Source organism: Dipteris shenzhenensis, chromosome 19 (assembly GCF_047967505.1).
Source record: "Dipteris shenzhenensis isolate YYH24624 ecotype China chromosome 19, Dip_SZ_1.0, whole genome shotgun sequence".
NCBI lineage: Eukaryota > Viridiplantae > Streptophyta > Polypodiopsida > Gleicheniales > Dipteridaceae > Dipteris > Dipteris shenzhenensis.
In genome coordinates, this window is record NC_141614.1 from 5,223,820 (window position 1) to 5,236,588 (window position 12,769).

Consider the following 12,769-nt stretch of genomic DNA (forward strand, 5'->3'; position numbering starts at 1 on the left):
ACTACCAAAAAGAGACTCATCACTCAATTAGCAACACTTGAGTTGAAGAGCATGGACACAAGTTTGCTACTACCATTTCACATTCATGAATGGTCTACAAAAATATTTACACAACAACTTCGGAGACATACCATAAACTCGAACACTATGGCTATCAGCATCAGAAAGCTTAGAAGAGATTTTTAACCAGATAGTCTACGAGAGGAACTGCTCACCATTTGGCATTGCTAGTTCTCCATTGGATGCAGACGATTGGCATGTCAGTACTGTTGTAGGTAGGTTCTCATCTTATTGCTGATGGTTAGTGTGCACTATGCATGTACAATTTATGTTGAATCTTCTTACTGAGGATGGGTACACTAAATAGATAGTAGGATTGATGGCATTGAAGACTATAGCAGTGAGATTAATTGCCCTCTCTATACCTTGGCCATAATTAATATCTTACTTGATAGGTCAGTGTGCTAAATTCTCTTCCTTTGTGACTTGAGATTTCTAAGATAAGGAGAGCTCGTTGCAAGTCGAGGCGACTTGGTTGTACTTAAGACAATCCAAGTGGTTTCAATACAAGTTGATGTTGTTTGCCTATGTACTTGTCTCTGATAATATAGTGCACTTCATATTCTCTTAAGTGAGTGTGCAACTTGGTATTCTCCCATCATCATATGGTTCTTGTGCAATAGCTAACCCCAAACTTTGAGTGTAAATGTTGATGTTTGTTCTAACTCTCGAGCATGTCATCCTTAGCATTGCAAGAGAAGGCATTTTCACTGAGCATAGCACTGCGCTGGGATAACACCGAGCACCTTTTTTGAGTTACCCTTGGGTGAGGGAACCAAACCGTGAACATTTTGAAAATCCTATTACGAAAGGGTCAATTAACATGCTCAAAAACATGAAGAAGATACATGGTCAGGTGTGGAGAGTTCGATTCTCGGATGAGGTTGGCAAAAGCAACTGCCTAACATGAGCAACATGCACAAGGAGACAGACTCGACTATGTTACCCCAGGGGTGGAAGTTGACTACAATGTAGAGCGAGAAGGATGGAGCGATGGTGTTTGACTGGGGTGACCTAGAAGATTGGCAGCAGAAAAAGGTTTGTACAACATGGCAAGTGTGGAGTCTAAGCACTCATCTACGTAGAGTTTGGATTTTGAGAGGACAAGAAGACCAACTCAGAGAACAAAGAGAGCATCTTCAACAGTACTAGGCTATCATTCCAGAAGAATTATTCAATAGTACTAGGCTATCATTCTAGAATTATGCCGGTAAAGATATTGAGGTAGAAGACTAGCTATAGGCATAATGGTCAAAGAAACAATCGATGGGAAGTGTGGTATGCTTTTGATGAACAGAGATGCCATCGAAGACTTGAGGTGAATGTGGGGCAACTAAGGCAATTTGCTCGAGTTCCTCTCACAATAGATAGAAATTCTACTCAATCAACAATTGTATGTTGAACTGTACCCCTAAGGCCTGAGGACAGCACCAATCAATTGAGGGAGAGTCTACAGTGACCTCACATACATGAAGGCATTTATGTTAGGTGGAAGGCTAGTGACTTGGTCCTTCCGAGGGGAAGACCCGCCTACTTGGGTTATGGGGCAAAGAAGTCTAAGTCCAGCTCCAACATCAAAGTGAAGCTTCAAATTTCAAAGGCATACATGATGAAGATCCCTATAGTTACTCATAGAGTTTTTTGCATGTCTGTCACATTAATGGTGTAACAACATAAGAAAAGTATATGGAATATTTTCCATGTACCTTACTAAAAAATTCCCATAGATGATTTAATCAACTCCCAAGTGGATATTTCCCCGATTGGTATGCAATGTCCAAATCATTCCTGCAAAGGTTCAAGCAGGAAATCAAGGAAGAAGATGACCGGACAAAGCTAAGTGAATTGAAGAAAAACAAAGGAGATTCCATCCAAGACTTTGTGCAGAGGATGTGATCTCTCATCAATCGATTGAGCATGTTTCTAGATGACAAGTCTATGTGAGCTTGGTTGATCACGGGTTGCACCCAGGTAGACTCGTGCAAGTTAGAGATAGTCAATCCAACTAGAACTTATGAAGAAATGCCAGAGCGAGTTGTTGCTTTGGAGAAGAGTGAAGGCTCAAAAAGCAAGGCAAATAAGAAAGATCTAGACAGTGATACTGAGGAGACAGCAACAAGAAAGACAAGCTCGAAACTGAGATAAAGAAGTCCTTAAAAGAATTGGGCATTTAAGGGAAGCCACGGAGCTACAAGAAGTGGTGTAACAAGTGTTCTAGACGTGGACATGTGGAAGAGAAATGAAAAATTAAGTATTGCAACACTTGTAGCAAGTTTGAGCATGATGAATCGGATTATTGTTTCAATGGTAAAAATTGTCAAGTGTTAGTAAACGAAGTGGCGATTAATGCTTGGCAACCAAGCGGTAAACCACTATGTCTCGAGTAGAAGGATAGGGTTAAGAATGATAAGGAGAAAGCCAACCCATCTAAGCTTAAGTGCTTCTATTGTGGAGAGAGATCGTCTGCATTTTGACTGTCTAATATCGGCTAAACATTTGAAGTTTCTCAAGACTAACTGGAGAGAAAGGAAGTGGATACAAAATGCTGAGTAGTTGTAGCTAAGCTGCCAGATACAGTTGATGCCCAAGTGGTCACTCAGTCAAAATGATCAGTAGCAACTGCTGAAGATACAGATGCTTTAAGTAAAGACATCAATGGGAAGGCTCAACTCTAGAAGTTGGCAGTCAAAATTGCAAGGGAGTTGAAAGGAAAAGCTCTAGTAGTGGAAATGCCCAAGAAAACTTAGCAGTCTATTACCAAAGAGAGGGGAATCATCAAAATATAAGGCAAATAAAATAGAAGTGAGTGCTTCACAAGAATCTAGCACATGGGAAATATTTTTAAGAACATGCAATTTAGTCTGACATTTGCCGAGTTAATGTAAACAGCTCCATCTGTCGTGATTTCTTGGCTCAAGAGATTAAGGAGTCATCTGAACAACCAAAAGAGGTGCAATCCTTAGCCACCACTATACCTATGATTGATACTCTAGTTTTTTATGAAAAAGTCCTAGTGATCACCACCAATATTAAGAAACAAATCATACTGTGAATAAGAGTGGATGGTAAGATGTGGTCATTTCTATAGGAGGAATAAGGACCTAGGGCTACCTACAGACATGGAACTTTAACTTGGAGTAGATTATTGCTAGTAACTCCTAGTTCGTATCATGGGCTCGAGTGACATATAAAAAGTGTGTGTGTTTTTTGGGGGTGATTCTTATATCTCTTAAGAAGAACTAGACTTCAAAACATAATCCATGTTAAATAAAGAAAAGATTGCCACAACTGAGCAACCCAAAAACTAGGAAAAAACCAAACCTAATGGGGAATTTTGAGGAGAATCGAAAGGAAAAGACTTGAAGGAGACATCAATGTCGACCCTAATGGATGAATATTTGTCTGTGAGGACCCATGATTCTCCAAGCCATAGTATGTTGACCTAGCTGGTACCCATTAATCAAACTCAGATTTCATCTCCTAGCTGCTAGTATGTTGACCTATTTGATACCCCATCAATCAAACTTGGATTTCATCTCCTTTTCGAATATGCGATCCGGTATACAACATTGTTCACGATGGCAACACTGAATGCAGTCGTCGGATCAGCTCATGCCCCTCTACTACATATGCAATGGCTGCACACATCATTGTAGTTCATGAGAACTTGAAACTGCCAAAAGGAGACTCCTCACTGAATTAGCAACACGTGTGTTGAAGAGCATGGACACAAGTTTTCTACTACCATTTCACATTTCAAGAATGGTCTACAAAAACAGTTACACAACTTTGGAGACATACCATAAACTCAAACACTAGGGCTATCAACATTGGAAAGCTCAGAAGAGTTTTTCAACCAGATAGTCTACCGGAGGAACTACTCACCATTTGGCATTGCTGGTTCTCCATTGGATGTAGAGGAGTGGCCTATCAGTACTCTTCTAGGTAGGTTCTCATCTTATTGTCGATGTTTAGTGTGCATTATGCATGTACAATCTCTGTTGAATCTTCATACCGAGCATGGGCACACTAAATAGATAGTAGGATTGATGACATTGAAGACTATAGCAGTGAGATTAATTACACTCTCTCTACCTTGGATAAAAGCTCTAATAATCTCTTAATGCCGCAAAAATCTTTGACAAACATATTAACCACCTAATCAAAACCGCCTTCTAAATGAATGTGCACTCGATAGGGCAGTGTGCTGAGTTCTCTTCCTTTGACCTGAGATTGCTAGGATAAGGAGAGCTCGTTACAAGCCAAGGCGGCTTGGTTGTACCCAAGATAATTCGAGTGGTTTCAATAGAAGTTGATGTTGCTTGCCTATGTACTTGTCTCTAATAATATAGTGCACTTCATATTGTCTTAAGTGTGTATGTGACTTGGTATTCTCCCATCATCATATGGTTCTCGTGCGATAGCTAGCCCCAAACTTTGAGTGTAAATGTTGACGTTTGTTCTAACTCTTGAGCATGTTATGCTTAGCATTGCAAGAGAAGGCATGTTCACTGTGCACATCACTGGGTTGGGATAACACTGAGAACCTTTTTTGAGTTAGCCTTGGGGGAGGGAACCAAACCGTCAACATTTTGGAAATCCTATTAGGGAAGGGTCAATTTCATTGTGTTGACAAGCTCTTGGGTTAGGAGATTTAGAGGACCGAGTTAGTAAGCTCAGTGTCAAGGTCAGTCAGGTTCATGTTAGCCAGTGACAAAGTGAGACAACTCCTAGAAATCATGGGGTATTGTAGGAAATTTCTCCAAGTGACTCCAAATGAGTGGCATTGTTTGGTAGTGTGCTTAAAGACTGGCGTGTGGGATACTGAGATTGCTACTTTCTGGCTTAATCACTTGTTGACACATGCTCAAAAAGATGAAGAAGATACGTGGTCACGTGTGGAGAGTTGGATTCTTGAATGAGGCTAGCAGAAGCAGTTGCCTAACATGAGCGGCGTGCACAAGGAGAGAGACTCGACTATGCTACCCTAGGGGTGGAAGTTGACTACAATGTAGAGCCAAAAGGATGGAGCGATGGTGTTTGATTGAGGTGACCTAGAAGATTGGTAGCAGACAGAGGTTTGTACAACGTGCCAAGTTTGGAGTCTAAGCACTCATCTACGGAGAGTTTGTATTTTGAGAGGACAAGAAGACAAGAACAAAGAGAGCATCTTCAACAGTACTAGGCTATCATTCCAAAAGAATTATTCAATAGTACGAGGGTATAATTCTAGAATTATGCTAGTAAAGATATTGAGGTAAAAGACAAGCTATAGGTATAATGGTCAAAGAAACAATCAATGGGAACTGTGGCATGCTTTTGATGAAGAGAGACGCCACCGAAGACTTGAGGTGAATGTGGGGCAACTAAGGCAATTTGCTCGAGTTCCTCTCACAATAGATAGAAATTCTACTCGGTCAACAATTGTATGTTGAACTGTACCCCTAAGGCCTGAAGACATCACCAATCGGAGTCTACAGCGACCTCACACACATGAAGGCAGCTATGTTAGGTGGAAGGCTAGTGACTTGGTCCTTTTGAGGGGAAGACTCACCTACTCGGGTTATGGGGTAAAGAAGTCTAAGTCTAGCTCCAACATCAAAGTGAAGCTTCAAATTTTCAAAAGCATAGATGATGAAGACCCCTATAATCACTCATAGAGTTCTTTGCATGTCTATCACATCAATGGTGCAACAACATAAGAAAAGTATATGGATTATTCTCCATGTGCCTTACTAAAAAATCCCCAGAGATGATTTAATCAACTCCCAATTGGATATTTCCCAGATTGGTATGCAATGTCCAAAGCATTCCTACAAAGGTTCAAGCAGGAAATCAAGGAAGAAGATGACAGGACAAAGCTAAGTGAATTGAAGAAAAACAAAGGAGATTCCATCCAAGACTTTGTGCAGAGGATGTGATCTCTCATCAATCGATTGAGCATGTTTCTAGATGACAAGTCTATGTGAGCCTGGTTGATCACGGGTTGCACCGAGGTAGACTCGTGCAAGTTAGAAATAGTCAATCCAACTAGAACTTATGAAGAAATGCTAGAGCGAGTTGTTTCTTTGGAGAAGAGTGAAGGCTCAAAGAACAAGGCAAAGAAGAAAGATGCAGACAGTGATATTGAGGAGACACTAGCAAGAAAGACAAGCTCGAAACTGAGATAAAGAAGGCCTTAAAAGAATTGGACATTCAAGGGAAGCCACGCAGCTACAAGAAGTGGTGTAACAAGTTTTCTAGAGGTGGACATGTGGAAGAGGAATGAAAAATTAAGTATTGCAACACCTACACCAAGTTTTAGCATGATGAATCGGATTGTTGTTTCAATGGTAGAAATTGTCAAGTGTTAGTAAACCAAGTGGCGATTAATGCTTGGCCACCAAGGGATAAACCACCATGTCTCGAGTCGAAGGAGAGGGTTAAGAATGATAAGGAGAAGGCCGACCCACCTAAGCTTAAGTGCTTCTATTGTGGAGAGAGATCATCTGCATTTTGACTGTCCAATATGGGCTAAACATTTGAAGTTTCTCAAGACTAACTAGAGAGAAAGGAAGTGGATATGAAATGCCGAGCAGTTGTAGCTGAGTTGCCAGATACAATCGATGCCCAAGTGGTCACTCGGTCAAAATGATTAGTAGCAACCGCTGAAGATACAGATGCTTCAAGTAAAGACATCAATGGGAAGGCTCAATTCTAGAAGTTGGCAATGAAAATTGCAAGGGAGTTGAAAGGAAAAGCTCTAGCAGTGGAGATGACCAAGCAGACTTAGCAGTCTATTACCAAAGAGACGGGAATCATCAAAATCTAAGGCAAATAAAATGGAACCGAGTGCTTCACAAGAATCTAGCGCATGGGAAATATTTTTAAGAACATGCAATTTAGTCTTACATTCACCGAGTTAATGCAAACAACTCTGTACTATCGTGATTTCTTGGCTCAGCAGATCAAAGAATCATCTCAACAATGAAAAGAGGTGCAATCCTTAGCCACCACTATACTTGTGATTGATACTCTAGTAGTTGATGAAGAAGTCCTACTGATCACCATAAATATTAAGGAACAAACCATAGTGTGAGTAAGAGTGGATGGTGGTTCAAGAGTGAACATCATTTCTGAAGAGATTGCTTAGAGACTGAAGTTCAAGCCAAAGGCTTTTCTAAGTGTGCATGGTAGATCAATGACCAGTTGACCCCAAAGGTATGTTGTAGGATGTGGTCATTTCTATAGGAGGAATAGGAACCTAGGGCTACCTATAAACATGGAAGGGCACTGTGTGCTAGGATAAGGAGAGCTCGTTGCAAGCCGAGGCGGCTTGGTTGTACTCAAGACAATTCGAGTGGTTTCAATACAAGTTGATGTTGCTTGCCTATGTACTTGTCTCTGATAATATAGTGCACTTCACATTCTCTTAAGTGTGTGTGCGACTTGGTATTCTCCCATCATCATATGGTTCTCGTGCGATAGCTAACCCCAAACTTTGAGTGTAAATGTTGACGTTTGTTCTAACTCTCCACACCTGACCACGTACCAGCTAGGTCAACGTACTATGACTTGGAGAATTATGGGTACTCACAGACAAATTATTTATCCTATAGGGTCGACACTGATGTCTCCTTGAAGTCTTTTCCTTTGAATCGGCTCCTCAAAATTCCCCATTAGGTTTGGTTTTTTCCTAGTTTTTGGGCTGCTCAGTTGTGGCAATCTTTTCTTTATTTGACATGGATTATGTTTTGAAGTCTAGTTCTTCTTAAGAGGTATAAGAATCACCCCCAAAAAACACACTTTTTATATGTCACTCGAGCCCATGATATGAACTTGGAGTTACTAACAATAATCTACTCCAAGTTAAAGTTCCATGTCTGTAGGTAGCCCTAGGTCCCTATTCCTCCTATAGAAATAACCACATCCTACAACATACCTTTGGGGTCAACTGCTCATTGATCTACCATGCACACTCAGAAAAGCCTATGGCTTGAACTTCAGTCTCTAAGCAATCTCTTTAGAAATGATGTTCACTCTTGAACCACCATCCACTCTTACTCACAGTATGGTTTCTTTCTTAATATTGATGATGATCACTAGGACTTCTTCATCAACTACCAGAGTATCAATCACAGGTATAGTGGTGGCTAAGGATTGCACCTCTTTTGGTTGTTCTGATGATTCTTTGATCTTTTGAGCCAAGAAATCACGACAATAGGAAGCTATTTGCATTAACTCGACAAATGTCAGACTAAATTGCATGTTCTTAAATATTTCCCATGTGCTAGATTCTTGTGAACCACTCGTTTCTATTTTATTTGCCTTAGATTTTGATGATTCCCCTCTCTTTGGTAACAGACTACTAAGTCTGCTTGGGCATCTCCATTGCTAGAGCTTAAGAATAAATTTTGGACAGCTTAATTGGAATCATCTTTGATGCATACAATTATGGAAGATCCAAAAAGAAGTTTGAGAGGTATAGGCAATTCTTTTAAGAACTTGTACCCTTCTACTGACATGTATTTGCATATGATTGTACAAAAAGTGAGAGAAATAAGAAAGAATATTTTTGAGCCCAATGGTACAACACAACAAGGACTCCAAACAAATTGCAATGACACCTCCAATTCTCTTCCATGTGAAACACAAAATGCAAAGCAAAAGGGGGAACAAGGCCAAAGAAGAAGAAGATCCATTATTGTTGATGAGAAATTAGACAAGAATGAATACTCAAGTTTGTTTGGAAAACCATCCAATAGCATTCTAAAATATCAAGAGGACACTCCATATTTCTAATGCTTCTCATGTGAGCACTTGCTTTTCAAAAAGCAAACCTTCTTCTTAAAGAAAGAAACATTTGAGTGGATTCAAGAGCATCGGGCAAATTCCAATAGTGTGTTCCAGACTATATCATTTTGTGTTTGCAAGGATTACCATTATGCCATTGACAACCATAAGATGCCCAAATATTTCTCACCTACACAAATACAAACAAATCATGAAATACTAGAAGTTTCCATATTAAATGAAATGGAGGAAAGATTGGTGTCTCCAAGAATACCTTTCACAAAAATAGGGCAGCACACTTTCGATGAACAACTTGGTGTGAAAGGTAGCATAGTTAATGTTACGGTGGACACTTCTAGAGTACAAAATATATTGTTGCGTTTCATGGATCAAGATGCCAATATGTTAATTGGAATAAAAAAGAAAATGTGTTACAAGATTGGGCATGTTCAACCATTTTATGATGTCCGCAATGAAAAAATTTATAGAAAATTATATGCACAAAAGCAACAACGTTATTTTAAACAATGAATGGTACAATCACTTGGCCGTGTTGAGTAGACAACAAGAGATACATGAACAAATGGATTATGAAGAAACAATGGAAGTTGAAGATAATGATGAAGTAGAGACTAGCACTTTAGTACACAACCTAATATTTTTGCTAAACAAGTTCTAGATTATGAGACAACAATCCAACTCGTTTCCCCTTGTGAGGGTCAAAGGACTTTGGGAATGTTCCAAGACAAAGCATAGCTAGAAGCTCAATTTCCCTACGCTTTCTTTGTATCTCCTATAAATAATGGAAATGATAATTTGTCATACATGGACATGGTGACATTGGCGCTTACCCACAAATCATTTAAATTCAGCCAAAACATCCCAAATCCTTTTTTCAAGTCAATCAAGGTACTTATCCACCAAGTGATGCAATCCATATGGGTCCATTTGCACAAGGGCTTGTTGCACAACACAAACCTTGCAGAGGAATGTCACGAAATTCTCACATAGACTATAGGGACTTTGAGTCTCTACGAACTTCCCCAGATTATAAAGAAAAGCTTTGTAAAGAGTCATTTGCAATGATGTGACAATTGGGACCCTCCACTTTCTTCATAACTTTCTCATGTGCGAAAGAGATCCTTCTCTTGTTCAGGGTAGTGGCTTGAGGTTTGACAGGGGCTTCAGCTGTCTTATCCTATTTTTGTGTCAGACGAAGCTCTTCCTCTGATTCCCCCACATCTAATTCACTCATACTAGCATGTACTTGGTTAACATCCTCCTCAAACTCTCTGGACCAGCTTGGTTTAATCTCAGCCTCTTCCATTTAGGCATCCTATATCCATTTCTCTGTTTCCTAGTCAATGAGTACCTCAAAAGTAGTGTTGGTGGCTAGTGGAAAAGTCAGTCTCTGTTTCTCTTGGTTGATCCCTTATCTGTCCCTGTTTTTGTACTTTTCTCCAAAGTCTAATTCTTTGGTCTGCCTTTAATAGTCCACTTGGGCTTGGGGGGGGGACTGGCCTATTGTTGAGTAGACTCCTGATTTTATTTGGAGAATCCATTATGATTGTCATGAAAGGACTCATACATGTGAGGCAATTGGAAGGATTGTACGGCATCTTGTGCAAGAAAACCCGATAGTATGTGCAAAGCACTACAACCACAAGCTTTACCAAATGAATTCCCAGCTCAAAAAAGATAAAGGGATTCTAGGAAACATAAAATATTATTTTTTTATTACAGAGTTCCAAAGCTGAAGAAGCCAACACAAACATGGTTTACTTTGGGTGGATGATGCTCCCATTTTCAATCACAATGATGATGATGGAAATTTGCACATTCATTGATAAATACATGTGATAAAGACCTGCTAAATGACAACATGAGAGACATTCAAACACACAAACATACAATAGAACTTTAACTATGATAAACCTATTGTAGAAAGGTGAATGTATTGATGACATGGGCAGGCACCACGAACTTGGTGATGCAAAGAATGCACCCTGCAAAGGCATACGATATTGGATTGGATATGCCAATTTTTCAAAAAACTCCATGGACCGACAATTTTCCACAAAGAAAATTATACTTTTCCCCAACGAAGAGTACTTCATGCGAATTAGAAGCCTTAACAAAGAGCAAAGAGATATATTTGATCACATCCTTTGTGGAGATTTCTACCAATCGAAACCCATGAAGGATGCCTAGGTGTTTAAAAACAACGTGGATACACTAGAAGAGTCCATGGCCAATGCCTAGTGGACAACTAAAGTCAAATGAGCTACAAAAAACTATGAGGCAACAAGATGATGGTTTCATTAACCTTTTAAACTCATTTAGGAAGTGCACCCACACACAACAAGTCGACTACATAAACCAAAAATGCTTCTGCACCCCACCTCAAGACCACGTTTCCACACTTGTTCTATACAAACATGCAAATGAGCATACACAATGACTCTATATTTAAACTAGTTTAAGCAAATATACTCTAAATGCAATTAATCACTTCACAGAGTCACGGTGCACTAGTTAGAAAATAATGGAAGATCGTAAATCAACTAAAGGTCTCTGAACAAAAATAGAGATCAAACTACCGAATGATTATGACCGCTAGCTGTAATCTTTTGGACTTTAGGGCTCTCAACAATTGCCGAGTTTTTATAAATGTAAGATCCTTTGTTCAATTTTTGCTTAGTATAAGTTGATAATTTTTATATAACCTATTATTGGACGTAGATGTACATTGTAATGTCTTTTGCTTAATTTTCACTCAATAAATTGTACTTTTACCCTTATTTATATTTACTGCAACAAGGACTAAAATACCAAGGAAGAAAGACTACAATTTCCTTGGTTTATGACCAATACCATGAAATATTCCACATGAAAGTTAAACTTCTAGACCTTAGAGGGTGGTATATCCTTCTACGAAAGCTAAGAGTAGCAACAACTTACATAGCCTTATATCAAGAAGAGAATGTTTTAGTAAGGCTTGACTCCAGTTTGACAATACAAGTCTAAATAACTCGTGGAAGCTATTATGCTTGGATAAGCATGTCAATAATACGGGGTCGAAATTTTTTACCAATAAACCATGGTAAAAATGGCCTTCATGAATTCGAAATCCAAATTCAAGGCTATTGCAATCATCAAGTAGTACTAGAGAGCTAATTTTTATATTTTGACTTTGCAAAAAATTTGTGGAACGTAGAAAACTATGAGAGCCAATGCTTAGATCAAGTGAGGACTAGTACTAAGGCATTGTTCGTCCAAAAAATTGTGAAAGGAGAGCTTGACATATATCTTTTCCTATGACAAGTTCTGGGTAATAACATGCATTAACTTGGGTGGCACCTACCTCCTTATTGGGAGGGGCTGTTGACATTGTAAAGGCACCCAATTTTTTAATGCCCCCTTCACCCTACATGCCATTACACAAAGCGGGAAAAGAGGGTGTCATGCATTTATTTTTCGGAGTGTGAAGTCACCAAAGTTTGTGGGTAAGCAATTCTAGGTTGATGTCACCATTTCCTCTAAGTGGAGATGAGCCTTTCTTGGCTCACCCACCAAGAGCTATGGCCCATACTTTTGGTGGCATACCTAGTGATTTGGACACTCCAGAGTGATGTGGTTCTCAATAATACCCAATGGAGGTAATCTGATAAAGAAATGAAGATGATTTTGTGATGTAGTGATGGCAATTTAAGGCAAGCTTAATGATGTCATTAGAGATGGAAATTTGTCCCTCCTTTATTTATGATCAAAGACCCTTCTATGACATTATCTTAATGAACTTATAGGTTTGCTGCCCCCTTCTTTTACTACTTTTATTATTATTTAACAAAAGCTGTAGAGCATTTGCCTGTAGCTCAATAGAACTAATGTATTTTGCGAAAGTAGATTTTAGAAAGATGGTAATTGTTTGGAGTTT